General features: G+C 36.5%; 1 long non-coding RNA gene across 7 annotated transcripts in view; it reads left to right on the top strand.

Annotated features, from left to right (window-relative positions):
* LOC120097077 (uncharacterized) overlaps window positions 1-21,464 on the top strand; it is a 32,456-nt gene that overhangs the window by 8,600 nt on the left and 2,392 nt on the right. For 3 of the 7 annotated variants that reach the window (XR_010058018.1, XR_010058019.1, XR_010058013.1), the window contains exon 3: window positions 502-14,993. This is a non-coding gene — a long non-coding RNA (uncharacterized LOC120097077). Of the gene's footprint in view, window positions 1-501; window positions 14,994-19,565; window positions 19,911-21,464 lie in introns of those variants that run through there. The other 4 variants (XR_010058016.1, XR_010058015.1, XR_010058014.1 and 1 more) reach the window with 4 other exon arrangements.

Raw genomic sequence — 21,464 nt, forward strand, 5'->3', positions numbered from 1 at the left:
CAGGAAGCTACAAACCTTTGCTTTCTGTCTCTGGGACTGTCTGTGTGTTCTTCCCTCTTCCCAACCACAGCCCCAGGAACAGTATAATTCCATTCATTCATTCATTCTCGCCCTCTGGGTTTCACTCAGGTCTCTCTTCATATTTTATCCCACCCCCTTTTCCCCTCTTTTCCCCTCTCCCATCCATGTCCCTCCTTCTGCCTCTTGTGATTATTTTGTACCCCCCTTCTAAGTGAGATTGATACATCCTCACTTGGTCCTTCTTTCCTGTTAATCATTCTATGGTTTGTGTGTTGTATCATGGATATTCTATACCTTTTGGCTAATACCCACTTATCAATGACTATATGCCATGCATGTCTTTGGTGTCTTGGTTACCTCACTCAGGATGATATTTTCTAGTTCTATCCATTTGCCTACAAATTTTATGATGTCCTCATTTTTATACTTAAATAGTATTCCATTTTGTAAATGGATCATGTTTTCTGTATCCATTTGTAGAATGATGTCATTATGCAACAAGACAGGTCCAGGATAAGATGAAGCCTATCATTGGATAAGAATGAACAGTAGGAGGGAAAAAGTCAAGGAAGAAGAGAGGAGGAAGAGAAGCTGAAGAAAATCAAGATGGAGATGATGGAACAGGATGATCCAGAATCAGGTGGACTAGGTCAATTTTACCTTGTCTAGGTGAGTGGTCTATACCTTTACTAATTGGCAGTGAATTTATTGTGTGGATGTGTTGTGGATTGACAATTTAACATATGAATCTGATTGATAAATTACAAGTTTCTAGAACTTTGATTTTATGGGGCTACAAGTGATGTGAGCAAGGTTCCTGGTGGGCAGAGAGACAGCCTAGCAGAAAGAGGGCAGCTAAAGAATGTCTGGAGCTAGCATGAAACGGTGCTAGCTAGAGAGGCACACAGAACTCGATGGTACCAAACTGCCAAGGAGGCAGTGTGAGAAAGCAGCTGGCAGAGAGACAGAGAGACGGCTAGAGTGCTCAGCTCCTGTAGATCCACCTGGAGTGGGCAATGCTCGGGTACCAATAGCCACTGATACATTTCTTCTTTTTATCAAAACACCCATTCCTCTGTTAAGGAGCATCAGGGTTGCTTCCAGTTTCTGGCTATTGTTGGTGCCCGCACAGACATGATACCAAGAGTCAGGCATAGGCCTGCAAGGTTTAAGAAAAAAAAAAAAAAAAAAACACATACTCGGGTGTCATTCGTGGATGAGAATGCTAAATCTTTTACTTGATTCACCGAATATATACCCCAAGCTCACCGGGTGGAAAATTCCAGGAAGCACAGTGGAAAAACCGGCTTAGGCCCTCAGGAATAAAGAAAGAGGAACAAAAGACCAGAACTGATTATTGCCCAAGTGTATGCCCAAGTATGCCGCTTCAGGGCCAAGGCTATCCTTTGTTAGGAACAAAAGGCTTCCACATTCATCAGCGAGGTTTCAGCAGGGGTCAGACACTGACAGAGGCCCATGAGGGTCCCACAGGTTGTCACTAGCTATTACTGACTAAAAGGCTGCTATGAACATAGTAAATGATGTGTCCTTGTGTCATGATTGAGCATCTTTTGGGTGTATGGCCCGCAGCTGGATATCTGGGTTTCCAAGCTTTTGAAGAACCATCAGGTTGATTTCCAGAGTAGTTGTACCAGTTTACATTCCTACCACCAATAGAGGAGTATTCCTCTTTCTCTACATTCTTACCAGCATATGCTGGCAATTGAAATTTTGATCTTAGCCAATCTGATTGAAGAAAGGTGGAATCTCAGTGTTGCTTTGATGGGCATTTTCCTGATTACTAAGGATGTTGAACATTTGTTTAAGTGCTTCTACATCATAAGATATTCCACTGTTGAGAATTCTCTGTTTAGCTTTGTACTCCATTTTAAAAATTAGATTATTTGGTTTATTTGTTTCTAAGTTCTTTTGTTCTTTCTATACTTTGGATATTACTTCCCCATCTGTTTTTATTAATTTTAGTTGGAAATTTGGGTTTTTTTGGTTTGTTCTTGTTTTTGTTTTTTGTTTGTTTGTTTGTATGGGATTTTTTATTTTATTTTTTGATATTAGAATGCCTACTTCAGCTTGCTTCTTGGGTCTGATTGCTTAGATAAACTTTTTTCCAGCCTTTACTCTGATGTAATATCAATTTTTCTTTTGCTGAAGTGTATTTTTTTATATAAATCAGAAGGACTGATTTTATTTTGCCATCCTTTCTGTTAGCCTGTGTCTATTTATTGGAGAATTGAGTCCAACTGTGTTAAAAGACTATTAATTACTAATGATTGCTAAATCCTGTTATTTTGTTGGTGGTGGCCATAGTGTGTGTGTGTGTGTGTGTGTGTGTGTGTGTGTGTGTGTGTGTTTGTGTGTTCTTACATTCTTTAGTTTTGCTGGCATGAGGTTATTAATTTCCTGTGTTTTCATGGGTATAGTTTGCTTCCTTTTATTGGAATTTTCCTTCTAATATCTTTTGTAGGGCTGTATTATATGAATAGGTATTGTTTAAATTTGATTTTGTTGTGAAAAAACCTGTTTTCTTCCTACATGGAGGTTAAAGTTTTGCTGATTATAGTAGTCTGCGCTGATATCTGTGTGAGCTTAGAGTCTGTGAAGTATCTGTTCTGTCCTTTCTGGCTTTATAGAGTCTTTCCTGAGAAGCCCAGTCTAATTGTAATAGGTCTGCATTTATAAGTCACCTGATCTTTGCCCCTTTCAGCTTTCAATATTCTTTCTCTGTTCTGTACATTTATTATTTATGGAGTGGGAGGATTTTGTCCTCTGATCTAGTCTATTGGGTGGTCTGTAAAAATTCTTATATGTTTACAGGCATCTCTGACTTTAGGATTGATGTTTTCTTCTATTACTCTGTTGAAAATATTTTCTGGGCTTTGAAGGTGGGAGTCTTCTATTCCTATATTCTTAGATTTGGCCTTTTCATAATGTCACAGATTTCTTAGATACGTTGCTTCAGGAGCTTGTGAGATTTCACATTTTCTTTGACTGAAGCATTCGTTTCTTCAATCCTATCCTCTAAACCTGAGATTCTTTCTTCCAACTCTGTATTCTATTTGTAGTCTGTAATTCCTCTACACTTTCCTAGGTTTTTCATCTCTAGCTTCCCTTCAATTTATGTTTTCTTTATTTTTTTCTTTTAATTTTCAAGTTTTAAAAGTTTTATTCATTTCCTTTACCTATTTGATTGCATTTTCCTATATTTCATTTCCTCTTTAAATGCCTCTATCATATTTGTAAGATTGGGTTTACCGTCATCTCCTTTGCTCTGTGCTAAAACATTTGGGGCTATCTGTGGTAAAATAGCTGGACTTTGGCCTTCTGTCTGTTCCTCATGCTGGCTTCAAGTTCCTGATGCAACAGGACTCCTCAGGTAGGTAAGCAGAGGCTTGGGCTTGGCAATGGAGCTCAGGGAAGAAGACTCTACTCACCTCTGGTATCTGTTGCCTGAGTGGTACTGCAGAACTCCTGGGGAAGAAAGGTAGAGTTCTAGGCTTGATGGTGGAGCTTTGGAGGCAGAGTTCAGCTTACATTTGTTTTCTGTGCTTCAGGTGGACTGGGTAGGCAGAAGACTGGATTGAGAGGCTCTAAACTGGATTTTCCTCAGGATTGACCGGCCTTCTGGTTATAGGAAGGTGATGGAGCTATTGAGGAGCAAATGGGAAGACAGCATTCAGCTCACTGCTGATGGTTGGGCCTCAGGTAGAACAGGAAGGAGATAGGTATCTGTAGGTTTGAAAAAGATTAACTAGTTTAGAATTATCTACACCTGAAGGAAAGAAGAGATACAAAGCTGGAACAACAGGACACTTGATTTAGAAGACAAGTGAAATGTACACCCACATTTGCAAATGAAGAATATTACATGTCGGTAACTTGTATTTCAATTCTTTCACTAAGCATATTATCTCTTCATATTCTACTCATATGGTAACAAAAATGTTACTCGTCAGCCTTGATGCAGTTTAAGGAAGATTTTTTCATAATTATTTATTTTATTTCTTTGTTCATATCATGGAATATTTTGTAGTTCTTTAGTCTGTACCCACAGTTTGCCTCACACAAAAATACTACATATAACCATTACAAGCTAAGATTTGCATGTGAGGGGTTCTGAAAAAAGTGGTATCTGGGAGCAGCAAAAAGAAAGACTCGAAGTCAAATCATGGTTCCAAGCTGATGACCTGTGTTCTGCTTGATACAGCTTTTCAAGTCTGCTTCTATGTTCTGCTATCTGTCTTAAGATTTCTGTCTATATTCAGCTTGCTTGCTATCCTAAGAAATCTATCCATGTCCTGCTTGCTCAGAGAGAGAGAGAGAGAGAGAGAGAGAGAGAGACAGAGACAGAGACAGAGACAGAGACAGAGACAGAGAGACAGAAAGTTCTCCAAACAATTCTTTCTTTTTATCCTAAAAAATTCTCTTGATAGCACACCTCCTACAAAACAGAGGTCCAGTCTTTTATTTTACATATTAACTAAGTCATTTATTTCAGGTTTTCCTTTGGATTATCTTATGAATTAGCATCCCATTAGCAGAGCCCATGAGTTCTTAGGAGACAGTAATCATATTTTTTTTCTTTTTTCTTAACATTACTAAAGAATTCAGAGATCTGTCTGCCTTTGTTAAGCATAAATGATAAGGTAGTTGGGTGGGATCCTGCCCTGAAATTACCATTTCTACCATGTCTGGGTCTAACCTTTTTCTGTCCTGGGATGACCCTGAATTCCTTCCTCCTTAGTAATTTTCTAACAAGATAGGTCAGAGTGCAGCTGCTTTTGTTCCTTTAGATTAATGAAACCTATCATACAATTCCTATTGTATACTTATTTTTGCATAATTGAGAAATTATATATTTTTGAACCTACGTGTTTAGAGCTATTTCCCACAGCCTTAAGGGTCCTTCTGTAGGTTCCTTCACTTACCATTTTCCTGAGACTTTAGGCACACCCTGACCTCTAGGACTCATGCTGTTTTTAATTATCATGGAGTCAGTAATATTGACAGAAAAAACATTCCTAGGAGGAATGTAAAATATTTACATTATTATACAAGCAAGCCTTATGTCCTCAGAGAAGCCATCAACATGAATGGAGGCTCACTTGGAGGAGAGCGGGAATAGATGGGGCACATGAACCCTGTCCCAGAAGCAGGAATCATGTCATTCTGTCCCCATCAGGACCACACCAGGCTTGGATTATGGAGCCATAGCTACAAAGTTAATATAATGTTTCCCTTTTCAGTCCATTTTGATATAAACTCAGTAAGTGTATCTTTCCTCATACCTAAATAAAATTCAATTGTATATATGAACTATGTTTTAATTATCGATGTGAACCATGCATAAAGATTAGCATGACACTATCATTGTCTTCTCCATGTTCATCAGATTAATCTGTTTTAGAAATAGTCTCTTACCATTTAAGTTGTTCAAAGCCTACAATGTCCAGAACATCAGTCATTTCTCATTTTTTTCCTGCCAACCCAATTAGCTACATCTCTACAATAATTTGGGATGGAAGAGTTCATCTCTTACCTAAATAAAAGTCTTGCCAAGTCTTACAGCTACCTAAAGTTATTCTGTCTAATTAAACTTTACTTTAAACACCAAACACAAGAATGTAATGAAATACTGTAGCACCAGAGAGACATTCTTCTTTAATTGATAGAAAAAGCTGTCAAATGATGAAAAGACAAAAACGAAAATTTGCTATCAAATAAATTTCAACAAAAGACCACTGCAGAGTTGATCCCTGGATTTAAGTAAATAATTGAACAGTTGAATGACTGGGTACTTTTTAAAACTCACTATGCTTGAGTTACTTATTAAACAAATGGAATGATAAAATTGCCATGGGCTTGTTTACAGATCTATTTGATATATAAAGAATTAAAAAGAATAAGTGCAGCAACCTTAAATCTTGAACATACAATTGATATTTTAATCCATTTTCCTTAATAATGATTTTATAGAAAGAATAATTTCAAGAAAATGTCAGTTGTAAAAATCTCTTGTTGTTATTAATGAAAAAATACATTTAGGTTCAACAGATGAAGTCCTAGGTTTGATATTCTCTGTGTCTCTTAAGTATTCATATCCATGACTCAAGACAGACAATGCAATGCACCAAATCTCTTTTTTAAAAACTAATGGTATTACCCAGATGTATATAATCTCATTGCCAAGGACAAAATTCACTATAACTCATTAATGTCAGTCACATAGTTATTGGTCCCCAAATGGAAAGTCCCTCTATTATTACTATATAGCTCTATCAATTCAAATATGAAATTCAAGAAATAATAGAAATGATGAAATATAAAGTATTGTAATACAAAGACCCATTTGTATGTAGTTTAAATTAACTTAAAATCTTTAATAGAAAGTCCCATACCATTATTCTCATTATTAGTAATTCACTGTGCCTGAAGATGAAGAAAAATCATAACTTTATTTTTATTTTGATTGGACACTAAAAATATTTTAATAAATAAATTAACTCATTCTGAGTTTTGCCAAGAACATTTGGAAGCAGTAAGTACTAAAGTACATTTGAAATACTATTAATAACCTGAAAATCAGAAGTAGAAAAATACATTGTATTAAAGTATAAAAGCATATTTGGTTTGTTGAAAGTGTTATAAATTATGTATGTTTTTAGAAGAACAATGAAAGTAAAATAGAAATATAACTCATGAGACATCACATTTAATTACTACTCCATGTTCTGGATGGAGAAGCATTCTTGGCTCTTGAAAGTTATTTACAGAATAATACTTGGCAAATATTTACACAATAGGTCAATGCAACATCACTCTTTAGATCTATTAGAATTAGTTATTTGGGGCTTTTCAAATCTTCGTTGTCAGGAAACCAATAGTTCAAGTCTGCATGAGACAGTGGGAGTCAATAGAGCCAGTCAGAAATCTGCCATGACTCTTGCAATGAAGTGAAGATCAGCAAAGATATGAGGCCAGGGAAGCATTGCAGGGCTAGCTACTCAAGGACCCTGTTACTGTCTGTTGGGAACTACGTATAAGCTCTATAAATACCCTCTGTCCTCTCACATGTCTGCTTCAGCAAAACATCACATGACAATACTAGAAATTGTCACTTCATAGTAGTTTCTTTTCATCTTTTCAATTTTGAAATTTACTTTATTTATCAATATAAAGTTGTTTGTTCACCAACTCTACTAGCCAAATCTATTAAGTATTCATTTCTCGTTTGACAATATGTAAATCACATAACAATGTAACATTATCTAAATATTTACAATAAAACCAGAGACATGTCAAACAGTAATTCAATAATTTTGCAAGTTATACACAAATGCTTACTATACTATCCAGTCTAATAATTGATAACTGACAGCATTGTGACAGGGCTTAATAATTAATAATTTGAGTGGATTACTAAAATTTGAATTATTGATTTTAAGTCTAATGTAGTTTTTGTAATATAGGGGATTGATCGATTATCACAATTTTGTATATTATAACAATAACATTACCAATAACCATCAAATATTTTCTGAGAACGTATTTCATTTAGCATCCAAATACAAATGATGAACAATGTTTTATATATGCAGTTTCTACAGTAAACAAAAGACGTAAACTTTACCTTTCTTTTATATCCTACTTCAAACTCCACTTCCTCAACATGAGAACATAGAAGCCAATTTACCCTTTGAATATATAAGTACGATTTTTTTTCTTTCCCATCTCCTGTTTATGTCTCAGGCTCACTGTGCAAAAGGTACATAAATTACTGATGCCAACCAAATTATGTGGTAATTGGAAACCAGGGCATAAATTTTAAAATAGGATGATGGCAGGTTGGAACAGATGCTCTGATAGCAATACGAAGCAAGTAATGGTTATGGATCAGTAGAAAGGCCAATTTCTGTGGCAGTGATGGCCTTATTAAAGAGTCAACATTTGAGCAAACCTCAAATTATGTAGCCGGGTCCATTAGCAGAAAATAAAATGTAGAGGAATACTAAACACTAAATGAACTTGGTCCATCTTAGGTACAGAAAAACATCCCAATTGTGGCAAGTAGTCTACAGATAGAAGAGATAGTACAGCAAAGAGCTCCTCTTGATGGTTGCTATACCTGATTTTTATTCACATTTTTACCAAGCAGTCTTCAAACACTTCTTAATATTCTCCCCATCCCTTATACTTCCAGGCATCTGCTTCATTAAAAATCAAGTCTGCTTTTAATGGTTCTTAAAACTCCTTCATATAAATTAAGAGCTTCTATTTTATTGGTCCAATTACCCCTAAGGCCTAGTTGAGAAATGAAAAGTCTAAAGTTATTCTTGAATTTCTCCATCTTAGAGCTCCAAAATTTAATAATACATAAATCAGTTTCCCTGAGTAGATCATTCCACACAGCACAAATCTAGACATAAATAATTTGTCATTTTAAAATATAATGTCCTGACCACATGGATTTTGAAGTTAGATACTGTGATATTTGCTACTCCCAAAAGAGAGCTTTAGTTATTTTTCTTTAAGAATATTCTCTGAACTTTTTATGGCCTTTGTTGCCATTTCTCCAAGGTTAGATGCTTTTTTTCCCTTTTTTTCCGAGCTGGGGACCAAACCCAGGGCCTTGTGCTTGCTAGGCAAGTGCTCTACCACTGAGCTAAATCCCCAACCCCCGATTAGATGCTTTCAAATGAGACTTTTTATACTATGCTGCATAATGAATAAAATATGTCAATTCATTCTGTTTCTTTCTTTAATTAAATGCTTATCTGATAATTATTGAACACAATTTCTTTCCTGAATATTCTTAAATACAAAGTTCTGGGGTTTCCTAAATCATTTAACCTTCCCAATCAAATATTTTAGCCACTTACTATAATTCTGACTGTTTGAAGCTACAGAGGTACAAATACAAATAAATTACTAAAATCTCACTATGAAAAATAAAGAGACCCACTCTTCACTAGTTTTCCTTTAGTGTATTTAATCTACTTCATGTGTGAATGTAAGTTTTTCCTGCTTCTGAGATAAATGTGAACCTTTATAAAAGAGAAATGAGACTCTTCTATAGATTCATTTCTCAAGATATCGTATGGTAGAGCTTCCACTGATTGCTCAGACCATAACATCTCTAAAATTGTAATGCTACTTGGAGAAAGTACAGTAAAGCAGAAAAAGAAAAGAAAAGAAAGAAAGGAGGGAGGGAAATAGGGGAGGGAAAAAAGAAAGATCAGGCCAGCTTCATAAACTATCAGCAGAGGGAATCCGGGCTCTTCTCTCTCTCTTTGTGCTCTCAGAAGCATGAGTAGGTATAAGTCTCATGGTAGGGGACTCTGTCTGTGTGTGTTTCTTTTCTCAACCATTATGATATTCAGCTGCAGTACTCTTTATTCCTAATTGTGTTTGAGACAGCAGTTTCTTGAGGTTTATAATCAAGTGTATGGAAGTATAATTTTAATAAGAATAATAGATGTGTATTCATATTTCTCATAATTAAAATGTTTCAAAATGCATTTCCTCAAAATTTGTCACCAGACTTTATTTACTTGTAATGACTTGAATGCAAGCAGGTTAAATATGCACTCTTGCTTCTCACATATAATAAAGGAAATTATTTAGAGCATTCCTGATAACTGATTTTTCTCATAATATGAATATTTTATTAATATGTTAGATTAGTTTAGTTCGATTAACTATGGTATAATTAATCTTTATTGCTGGAAATATGCAGTGTGATTAAGCATTCCTGAAGAGTCAAACTTGCATTCCACACATGAGCTTTAAAACAGAATGTCTTTCCAAATAAATAGATGTTCAATATTAATAATTATACATCTAAGCACCTTAATCCAAAGATCCATGTACTATTATTTCAAAAATATCCAAGGTCACTAAGCAACAGTCTAACAGATTAATTAATTTCACACATTATAAAAACAGTTGCTTAATAAAATATAGGTAACTTAAGAAAATAAGAGGGTTTGATATTGAAAATGAATTAAAAATGTCAGAGATCTACAAGCCAATAAAGAATGATATAATACATGTACATGACTTTAAAAATAGGAAAGAAAGAGAAATGTATGTGTATAGAATCTGGAGACTTGGACAAAGGGAATTTGAACCTACATTTAAGATACCTGAGAATACAATGAGTCGTCTAAATAAGTTATGGGGAGTAGAGGATAAGGCCGAATTTGTACAATCTAGAAGATGTGTGACTTGAAAAGAATTGTCATATTTAAGATGAAATTACATTGCTGTGGCAACACTTTCAGAAACACAAAATGAACAAAAAGACAAAAAACTCTCTTTGCCTCTTCTCTTCTTGAAGCTAAGTTTTCCTATTTCCCATGAAGACACGACGATACCTTGTTGTGGATCAGAGCCAGCATCTAAATGTGTGGATTTGGTGTTGACAGGTATCAGCTTAACTGGGAATACATGGACCTTGCATGGTACTTGGCCACCAAGGAATTTTTCTACCATGTTCTCAGTATGAAGGTTTTGTTTGTAAATCCAGGTTCCTGAATTCTGTTTGCCCCTTACCTTGCAGAGAATAAACTGGATAAGTTGTTACTTTTTAAACCAAGATGAGAGAGAGAGAGAGACACACACACACACACACACACTCATATATATGTAAGGTGTGTAAGTACAACAGAGCATGGTGATGGCTTCAGGATGGAAAACCTGCCACACCATGACAGTCCAAGTAAAATCAAGAGCTGAATCTTTCAATAACCCCAAGACACTAAAATCATATTCGTTCATTACTTACATGACCAACCAATTCTCTTGACCCTGTATGTAGATTAAGAATTCTGACCCAAAAATACCCTCATGCTATGAATAGAGTTTATGGTGACTTATGAGGAAAGCAATATAAAATAAATATGTGTCATGTTTTAACTTATTCCCTTATTTTTCCATAGTTATTTCTGATTCTAGAGATGAGTGCCTAGAGAATTATAATCAGAGAACCTGCCTCTGGCATCTAAGGAAGCAGATGCAGAAACCTACAGCCAAACATTGGGCAGGGACAGAATCCAGGTTGGAAGTTTCCATTGGGTCCCTTCCTTTGAAGCTCAGAGAACCTCAAGAAAAACAAGAGAAGTAATATGGGAAGCAAGAAGGGTTGAGGATACCAGGAGAACATGGCCTACAGAATCAGCTAAACAGAGGTCAGGAGGAATCAGAAAGTTTGAGGTGGCGAGTGTGGAACCCCCGTGAGTCTATGCTAGATTCTGTTTGTTTATGTTATGGCTGTTGGATTGATGTTTTTGGAGGACTCCTGACAGTGTGCTTGGAGGTGTCTCTGACTCTTTTGCCTTCTACTGAGATCCTTTTGCTCCTGCTGGGTTGCCTCTTCCAACCTTGATGTGATGGTTTATGCCTACTCTTACTGCATGCTGTTATGTTGGACTTGTTGATGATTTTAGGAGTCGTGCTCTGTTTTGGGTAGATATGGCAAAGGAGTGGATCTGGGAAGAGAGAAAGTGAGAAGAACCAGGAGGAGTGGAAGGAGGGAACGCTACAGTTGAGATGTATTTTATGAGAGAAGAATAAATTACACCTTTGAATTTTTCTTCACTTCTTCACAATGAAATATTTATTTTACTTTCACATCACCCAATTATCTTCCAAGATGAGTGGATTATTCTTAAACTTCTGTACTAATTATAATTTATTCTCAGAAACTTAAATCTTATAATTTGCCATTATAAATTTCACATTACTTCCTTTTTAAAACATTATTAGCATCGTATGCATACTGTAAATGAATAGCATTTTCAGAATCCTGTTTTATGTTTACATGGGTGCAAGTGTGTATCAGTCTTAGGAGGTCAACAAAAAGCTACATATCTAAAAGAACGGAAACTTGGAAGTTTCTTGAGTAGTCTCACAAGGTTTCTAGAGAAGGAAAATGATGACATGGGGATATGTCAAAGGTTGAGCTGTTTGGAAGTGCAGAGAAAGCTCCAGTTTTACAGCTCTCAAGGTGAGATATTTTTTGCAGTGAAGCAGCTGCTTCTCATTCACTCTTCTCCTTGTAACTGAACTCTCCCACACTCCCCTGTTATTAAAACTCAATGGTTCATATAGTTGGGCTTTATTGCAATATTACATTGAACTGTTGTGAGTATTGGTTCCCTTTCTAAGGTGAGTAGACATATGTGTTGCTTCTCCACAAAAAAAGGCTGCAATAAATCCATCTGTCACTTCAATTCTTTACAGGTTATTTTATACACAAGGTTAGAATTATGAACTTATTTTAAATGGATAAAGTGAAATTTGAACATGTGACTTCATACACAGATTTAAAACTTTGATACAATATCCATGACCAGGAAATCAATCAAAACAGAAGATTAAAATTTGCAATATGTAGTTCTAACTTATTGACTCAGAAATATACTTTTGCAACAAAAGGTTAACACTCTTAAATAAAATCGCTTGAGAATTAGGTTTTAATAATATTTTTCAACTAAAAAACAATTTTGTACAGTTTCTCAAAATATGAGCTCTGTGGTATCATAAATACACTTTTATATATGGCTAATTGTGTTGTTGTTTGGCCTGAAGTTATCTGCATTTTGATGCTAATTCCACTGCCCCAAGGAAGGCTGCCTAGTCCTGTACTCAGGACTCACGTGACTTCACCAGAACCTTCTCCCCATTTAATTTGTAAAATACAGGTGAGAGCAGGTACGGGATAGAAGGAGGCCTGTCACTGGAGGAGAAGGAAGAATGGTTGGGAGAAAAGTTTGAAGGAAGAGGAGGAGACTGGAATGGAGGGGGGAGAGACAGGAGGAAGAGGGAGAGAAGTCGAGGCAGACAGTGTGGCAGGTGACATTAAGATTCCATCCAGTACCTTTAAAAGTCCTTAAGAATGTTCTTAAGGGATGGATGTGTATTGGGCTTTGAATGTTTATGTGGGCAATTATATCTTATCAAATGGGCCAAAGGTTATTGTGTTGTGTGTTCTTTCATGTAGTGATTTAAGTGTAAGTGTGCGGTGGCTAGTCTGGGCCGCGGCAGATTTGGGATGTGTGTTGCTGACATGGAAACCTGCTTTGGGAACTAGATAGGTAGAGAGATGGCTGTCAGGCTCAGAGAGAGGCCTTCAATAGTGTGATAGGGAATGGAGCAATGTGGGTGAGAGGCTTTGCTGACTGAGACTTAATGTATCTAGCACATATCTTGGGGTACTGCGGTGCCAGACCGAGTGCGGATAAAAGATACTTTTTCATTTTTTTTTATATTTTTACAACAACATAATGATAATTAGATATCGTTAACTCCAGAAGGTAAAATATTTCTATATTATGCTTACTTCTCAAAAGCAAATACTCTATGCCATTTTAACCGTTTCTTATCTGTCATGACTTGTACATTTTTGAACTCTCAAAGGAAGAGCTCATCCTATATCTGTTCTTAAGGGCAAAAACACCCACATCTATAATATATTCTTAGGCTGTTCACCTGAAGAACATTTCATATTAAAACACTTTATTTAAGAAAAACACTTATAAGTAATCAGATACAATTATTAATATCTTTATACAGAGGTGAAGATCCATGTTTTTAGATGGGTGTGATGATATATTCTTTATATCTTAGTAGTAAGGAATTGGAAATTACAGGCTAGCTTATGGCATAGCAGTAACTTGTTAAAAAATGCAGCAACAGTGGTTCACATCTGTAACCCCTCTGAAAACAAACAGGCAGATCACTGTGATTTCTAGGGCAGCATTGTCTATATCTTATTTTCTAGTGCAGCAAAGCCCACACAGTAAGCTTCTGTCTGAAAAAAAAATAGTGTGTGCATCCATTTTTAATATATCATTGTTCTTATCATGCAAAGCAAGTAATGCAATATGTAAGTCATTTTCCTTTTAATTAATATGAAAAGGTTTAAATAGTCAAAATGTTAAGTGGATTGAAGGAAATGAAAAATACTTTCTTTTACCTGACTGGGAGTAAGGATGAGGACTGCATAGTGGATATGCCTTCTATGGTTACCTCTAAATAAAATTCCCTCTTTCATTAAGCATGCAAATTGTCACCAGTGGAAGTTGTGCTAAACTACTCTGTTAGATAAACTGTGATCACGTCATCACATATGAAAACATACATTGCACTAGATTGAGATTTCACTTGTACTCCTTTGACCTTCCTGCCGGTAGTAGCCATGGAGATCATATGAGATTCCTCACTTGCTTTATCTGCTCCAAAGAGCTGGTGCTCATACTACTACATCACAAGGAGAATTTTTGCAAATTTCTTGTTCATTAAGGACAGAGATTAAGATATCTTAATCACGTATTAAACAGCACCAAGAAGTAGTTATTGGCATGTATTTGAAGGCCACATTGAGGCAGCATTTTCCTACCTTTATTGACCCTGTGGGTTTTTGTTTTTAAGTCTTTGTTGCTTCAACAACAGTGACTTGTACATCTAGTCTCAGGTTTCAGTTTCCTTCACTGAAAATTTGTTTTTACTCTTCGAACATTTATGCATTAACTATAACAATGAGCTAATGTCATGCATTTCCTCTTTTATACACATGGATGTTTTCTGAGGGGTTCAGCAAGATCCTTACCAATACAGATGCAGATGCTTGCAGGCAAATAAGGGGACACCGATGGAGGAGTTAGGGGAAGGACAGAAGGAGCTGGAGGGATTTGCAACCCACAGGAAGAACAACAGCATCAGTTAACCAGAGTGCACAGAGTTCCCAAGGACTAAACCACCAACCAAAGAGTACATAAGGAGGGACCCAGGGCTCCAGCTGCATGTGTAGCAGGAGATAGCCTTATCTGGCATCAATGGGAGGGGAGGTTCTTGGTTCTGTGAAGGCTTGACACCTCAGTGTAGCAGAATGCTAGGCATGGGGCAGGATTGGAAGGTTGGGTGGGAGAGCACTCTCTTGGAGGCAGGAGAGAGAAGGGTGGGTGGGTAGGGGTTGGAGAGAAAACCTGGAAGGGGGATAACATTTAAAATGTAAATAAACAAAATAACCAATTAAAAACAAAAGAGAATATCTGACTCATAGGCTTTCTACAGTGCCTTAAAGCTGGTTTATCTTGGTCATGATAGTTTTAAAATTAGTAGCTTTTTTTTTAAAATTTGGGTATTTTTTTACTTACATTTCAAATGTCATCCTCTTTCTCAATTTCCCATCTGGAGTCTCCCTATTTCTTTCCCTCTTGCCCAGCCTCTATGAGAATGTTCCCCAACCCACCCATCCACTCCCTCCCATCTCCCTGCCCTGGCATTCCCCTACACAGGGGCATTAAGCCTTCACAGGGCCAATGGTCTGTCCTCTCATTGTTTCCCAATAAAGACATCCTCTGCTGCATATGTGGCTGAAGCCATGAATGGTGTTTCAGTTCCTAGAAACTCTGAGGGATCAGGGTGGTTGATATTGTTGTTCTTCCTATGGGGTTGAAAACCCCTTCAGCTTCTTCAGTCCTTTTTCTAACTCTTCCTTTGGGGGCCCTCATTTCAGTCCAATGGTTGGTTGAGAGTATCTGACTCTATTTTTCAGGTTCTAGCAGAGCCTCTTGGAAGACAGCTATATTCAGCTCCTGTCAGCATGTACTTCTTGACATCTACAATATTGTCTGGGTTTGGTGACAGTATATGGAATGGATCCCCGGGTGGGACCATCTATGGATGATCTTTCGTTCAGTCTCTGTTCCACATTTTGTCTCTGTTTTTCTTCCTGTGAATATTTTGTTCTCTCATCTAAGAAGGACTGAAGTATCCACTCTGACTTCCAACTTCTTGAGCTTCATGTGGTCTGTGAATTGTATCTTGTGTATTCTGAGCTTTTGGGCTAATATCCACTTACAAGTGAATGCATACCATGTGTGTTCTTTTGCAACTGGGTTACGTCCCTCATGATGAAATTTTCTAGTTCCATCCATTTGCTTAAGAATCTCACAAAGTCATTGTTTTTAATAGCTGAATTGTACTCCATTGTGTAAATGTCCCACATTTTCTGTACCCATTCCACTGTTGAAGGACATCTGGGTTCTTTCCAGCTTCTGGCTACTATAAATAAGACTGCTTTGAACATAGCTAAGCAAAGATATTTTGAGTTTTCATGTTTAAACAATTTGGTGTCATTTGATTTTCTGATTTTAACAAAGATAAACATGAAAAGCATATATCATCATAAATTGTTGGCCATAGTGGCTTTGCTGCCAGCCATGTATTAGCCAAAATATTGTCTCAGTACTTGGTTATAAAGTAATAAAATTTTGTGCATAATCATATTATATGATTATTGAATAGTGACCTAAAATAAACCACTTAACAAGCACATGTTATCATTAACCAAATAAGAGTTTCATTTCATTTTGTGTAGAAAGCCAAATTGTTTGCATACATAATTTTGCTAAAATCAAGATAATATATATTTACTGAAATAATACATTCACTTTTGTAACACAATAGTCAAAGTAAAGTTTCCTTGGAAGTAAACTTGATGACCCTAAAACCTTTCTATGCCTGCCCCTGCTCTAAATACTGACAGAGAGACTTAAACTTATTTATAAATGCTTAATCCTTATAGCTAGGCTTTTTATCAACCACCTTGCAACTTATTAACTCATTTATTCTAATCTAAGTTCTGCCTAAAGGCTTGTGACCTCTTAGTCCCTGGTACCAGGACTTGTTTTTCCCTCTATCTCAGGCTGGGGAAGCTTCTCCCAATCTGACTCTTTCCTACAGTTCAGTCTCTCTCAGGAAGTCCTATCCATCCTCTCCAGCTCTGCTACAGGCTACCAGCTTTTTATTAAAACCAATCAGACAGTGGGAGAGGGAATGTTTACAAAATGTGATGCAAGGGTTGAACAATGAGATCTCTTGTGGGTAAGGAAATCAGTATCTGAATAATAGAAAGACAATCTTTACACAGTGTACAAAAAGATCACCTCAACAGAATTCAGCTGTAGCCACTTTGCACAGTAAGACTCATGTTAGCAAAGCCAGTGTCTACTGGATTGACATAGAGTTGGGGAATTAAATTGAATCTAGCCATTTGACCCACAGATCAAAAGGAAATATTGGAGGAAATAAAGAAATATATTAAATGAATATGGCCATATTAGGATCTGGATGGAATAAAGTATCTCAGCCAATCGCTGGATTGCTGACACGAGCCAAAGAATTAGATCAAGCATGAAGCTGTGAGCTACTTTGTCATTCTTCATCACATTATGGTCCTCTCTCCTCCTGGGGAGATTCAATTCTGGGGATGGATCAGATGGAGGAACACTCACCAGCCTGATATGGAAAAACAGCAGTCCTGGGTACTAAAGATTGTCACAAGCCTTGTGGCAGAACATCGTCAAGTTATGGTCACTTTCTCCTTCCTGACATTCCAGGTAGCTCTAGAGTTCTGCTTGCTTGACTGTTGACCTGGTTCTTGTGACATAGTCTCATATGCATCCATATTTGTAGAGGATAGTATCAGTGTCTGTCACTGTGGAATTATCCCAGCATAAGCGTGACCTTAGGATTCAGAGGGTCTGTGAGGGTCACCTGTTCCTGGAATGTAAAGTGACTTCAAGGTTTAAAGCAATCCCTTGAAAACTTCAGGGACATTTTGTGACACCTATAACACGTAATTGTGGAAGTTACAGGAATATGCCTTAACAAGCTCTTCTGTGTTCCTTCAGGCTTGAAATAGAATCCATCAACTAAAGGGATGGATTTTATATCAGCAAATTTTAAATGAAAAACTAAGATTAAATTCCTATGTAGACCTAGCCATACGTTTGGTACCAAGTAAAGGATGCATAGAGAAAATAGCGGTAGAAATTCCAAGCTTTATCTGACTTTTAGTTAGGTCACAGAACAAGTGAAGAGTTGGTACTTTTCAGCAAACGAATGTCTGGAGCCTGCTATCTAAATACAAAATTAGCCCTCAGCTAATAAAGCTTAAATGATGCTTCTCCAATATATACATCAACAATGTAAGCTCTGTGATGTACAAAGTGTCAAGAATGCAATCCTTACCACACACTGTAAATTTCTTTTAATTTTGATTTTTTTTGTCAACTGCTTAGTTAGATAGAAGTTTAATTAAATGACACTTTTCTTCATAAAATTTCAACTATTTTGGGGAATATGTGTGTTCATATAACAAAATTGGAACAAAAGTATCTATAGAGCGTATTTAAAAGATTGTATATGAAGCACTTCTAAATGTAGGTTTAAAAATATGTGGCTGTCATGAGTGGTTATTACAACACAAATCATGTGTTGGCCTATAGCTGTTGAAGTCCCTAGCTGCTGAACGTCCTAGAAATTAAATTATATTTTTCTTCCTTTGCACTCTACAGAATTTTGGCTGATCTTTGAGGTTAAATCACTTTTTTGACCTCAAGGATCTTTCCAGAAGTATTCATAAGAAGCTGTCTCTGGAGCTTTCTACTTTAAAGTAACAAATGATCTGAAATGTGTAGCTTATAAGAAAAAAATCATGATAAGACTTAGAAAATATAATCCTAGACTCCCATGAGTTAGATTATTTTTCTAAATGGTTGCCATTTGCTCAACTTCTTATTTAAACTACTTTCCTACCAAAATAAAATAATAGTGTGTTGTAACATATTAATGTTTGGAAAGAGGCTTGGTTTTAACATATGTAATAACCAGATTTGTTAAGAGGATGGGTCTACTTAACTACCAGTTTCCATTGAAAAACGTGTTCTTTATCTGTCAATGAAGTTGTGGAAAAGGATGTATGCCTCTGTACAAAGATGTGTTATCTGGTAAGTGAAGATCTGGGTTCATATTTCTAAGATTGTCTCAACTACTTTGTCAATGCTCCAGTACATAAATTTTTTTGTCAATGGTTTTCTAGATATCTAGATGGAATAATGTCATTAAATGGATATATATTTGGTATATTTACTTTTTCTGTTACTTGAAATATTCAAAACTGTCTTCAGTGAGAAAAATGTCTCCTCATCTTAGCTGCTTATAAATTTAAATTCAGTTCATAATTGTGGTCTGTCTTAGTAATTTCTACAAATATATTTGTTTAGCAGAAGTGGCTTGCAACTTACACATTGAACACACCCACTGACACAAACTATAATAATAAAATATTAATTATTTGAAGATTTAAAGTTTTTTTAAATATTTATTTTCATTTTATGCATATGAATATTTTGCTTGCACGTATATTTTTGCATCATATGTCCTTGGTACCCACGGAGGCTGTAGAGCACATACGATCTCTTATAATTGGAGTTCTAGATTGTTATGAGGCTCCATATGAATGATAGGAATTGACCCTGGTCTCCTTGAAAGGTCAACTTCTCCTAACTGCAGAGCCACGTCAGCAGCAGAAATATAAAAAAGAAAAATGAAAGTGTAAAATCCTATTCCAATTTATTATTGAAAAAGGTTTATTATATGTTAGCTATTTCTTTGTTTTCTAATACATATCCCTTTGAATCTTCTTTCTGATAATGCTAGTTTTCTTTCTCATTTTAAAGTCATCAATACTAAATATAGAAAGACTGTAATTTCATCAAAATTTATATATCAAAACAAAACAAGAATCGGATACTGTAAAGTTGGTTTACAGGACATTGGAAGCTGTGATAACACTATAACTCAAAATTTTAAAGGTAAGAATGTCTGCCAATATCTTGAAAATGCATGTTATTAAAGTGCCTGGCATGATGGTTCAATCCGTTATCTATTTGCAGTTCAAACACAGATTAAGATGACAGGAAGAGAGGCAGCTAATATCAAATGCATTGTGTGATGATCTACATATGTAAGTCCAGGATTAAGAAGACAATGGCAATAAAAATGGGTCTATGTGCATTCTTCTACATGCTGAACTCCAGTTGAACCAGTACCATTTGTTGAAAATGCTATCTTTTTTCCACTGGATGACTTTAGCTCCTTGGTCAAAGATCAAGTGACCAAAAGTGTGTGGGTTCATTTCTGGGTCTTCAGTTCTATTCCAATGATCTACCTGCCTGTCTCTGTACCAATACCATACAATTTTTATCACTATTGTTCTGTAATACAGCTTGAGGTCAGGAATGGTGATCCCCCACAGAAGTTATTTTATTGTTAAGGATAGTTTTCGCTATCCTAGGTTTTTGGTTATTCCAAATGAATTTGCAAATTGCTCTTTCTAACTCTATGAAGAATTGAGTTGGAATTTTGATGGGGATTGCATTGAATTTATAGATTTCTTTGGCAAGATGGCCATTTTTACAATCTTAAACCTGCCAATTCATGAGCAGAGGAGGTCTTTCCATCAAGTGTGGATGCTTCAGTCCTTTTTAGAGGGGGGAACACAAATATTCATAGGAGGAAATACAGAGAAAAAGTTTGGAGCAGAGACTGAAGGAATAGTCATTCAGAGCCTGCTCCACCTGGAGATCCAGCCCATATACACACAGCTACCAAACCCACATAACATTGATGATATCTAGAAGTGTATGCAACAAGAGTCTGATATAGCTGTCTCCTGAGAGACTCTGCCCGAGCACGACAAATACAGAGGTGAATGCTCACAGAAAACCATTGAACTGAGAATAGGGTTGCCATTGGAGGAGTCAGAGAAAGGATTAAAGGAGCTGAAGGTGCTTGCAAACCCCAGAAGAATAACAATACCAACCAACCAGAACTCCCAGGGACTAACCACCATCCAAAGGGATGACCCATGGACTGACCCATGGCTTTGCCTGCATATGACCTATTTGGGCACCAAAGGGAGGAGAAGCCATTGATTCTGCCAAGGCTGGCCCTCCAGTGTAGGAGAAAGTCAGCACTGGGAGGTAGGGAGAAGTGGGCAGTTGGGTTGGGGAAAGGGGATAACATTTGATATGTAAACAAAAAAATATTCAAGGAAAAAATAGAAAAGAAGACAATGGCAGGTAGGAGTGAGTGAGTGGAGTGCGGAGCACATAGAAGCAGGGGAAGGGACGGTGGGATAGGGAAGTTTCCAGAGGGGAAAGGAGATAACATTTGAAAATTAAATAAAGAAATATCCAAGAAAAGAAAAAAAGGGGGGTATGTCTGAAGTAGATGTATGGTTGCGGATGAAAATTTAGTAATATTTTATGCTGAGAATAAATGTGTTTTCATTTAAGTAAACATGTTTCCCTATTTCAATACATGCCTGGAGATATCATAAACACACACACACACACACACACACACACACACACACACACACACACAACTGCAGGAAGAACTTGGAGGACTAGACTAGTCATGCCAAAAAATGAGTGTGAACTCTAAGTACCAGACCTTGTCTCAACAATTTAAGATTGAGGGTATCTGAGAAAGGCCAGATAACAAAATTAGGCCTCAAGATACCATAAACAATCTACAGAATCAACCAACCTAGGACCATAGGGTCTCACAGA

The sequence above is a fragment of the Rattus norvegicus genome, chromosome 15, assembly GCF_036323735.1.
Source record: "Rattus norvegicus strain BN/NHsdMcwi chromosome 15, GRCr8, whole genome shotgun sequence".
In the NCBI taxonomy this organism is placed as follows: Eukaryota; Metazoa; Chordata; class Mammalia; order Rodentia; family Muridae; genus Rattus; species Rattus norvegicus.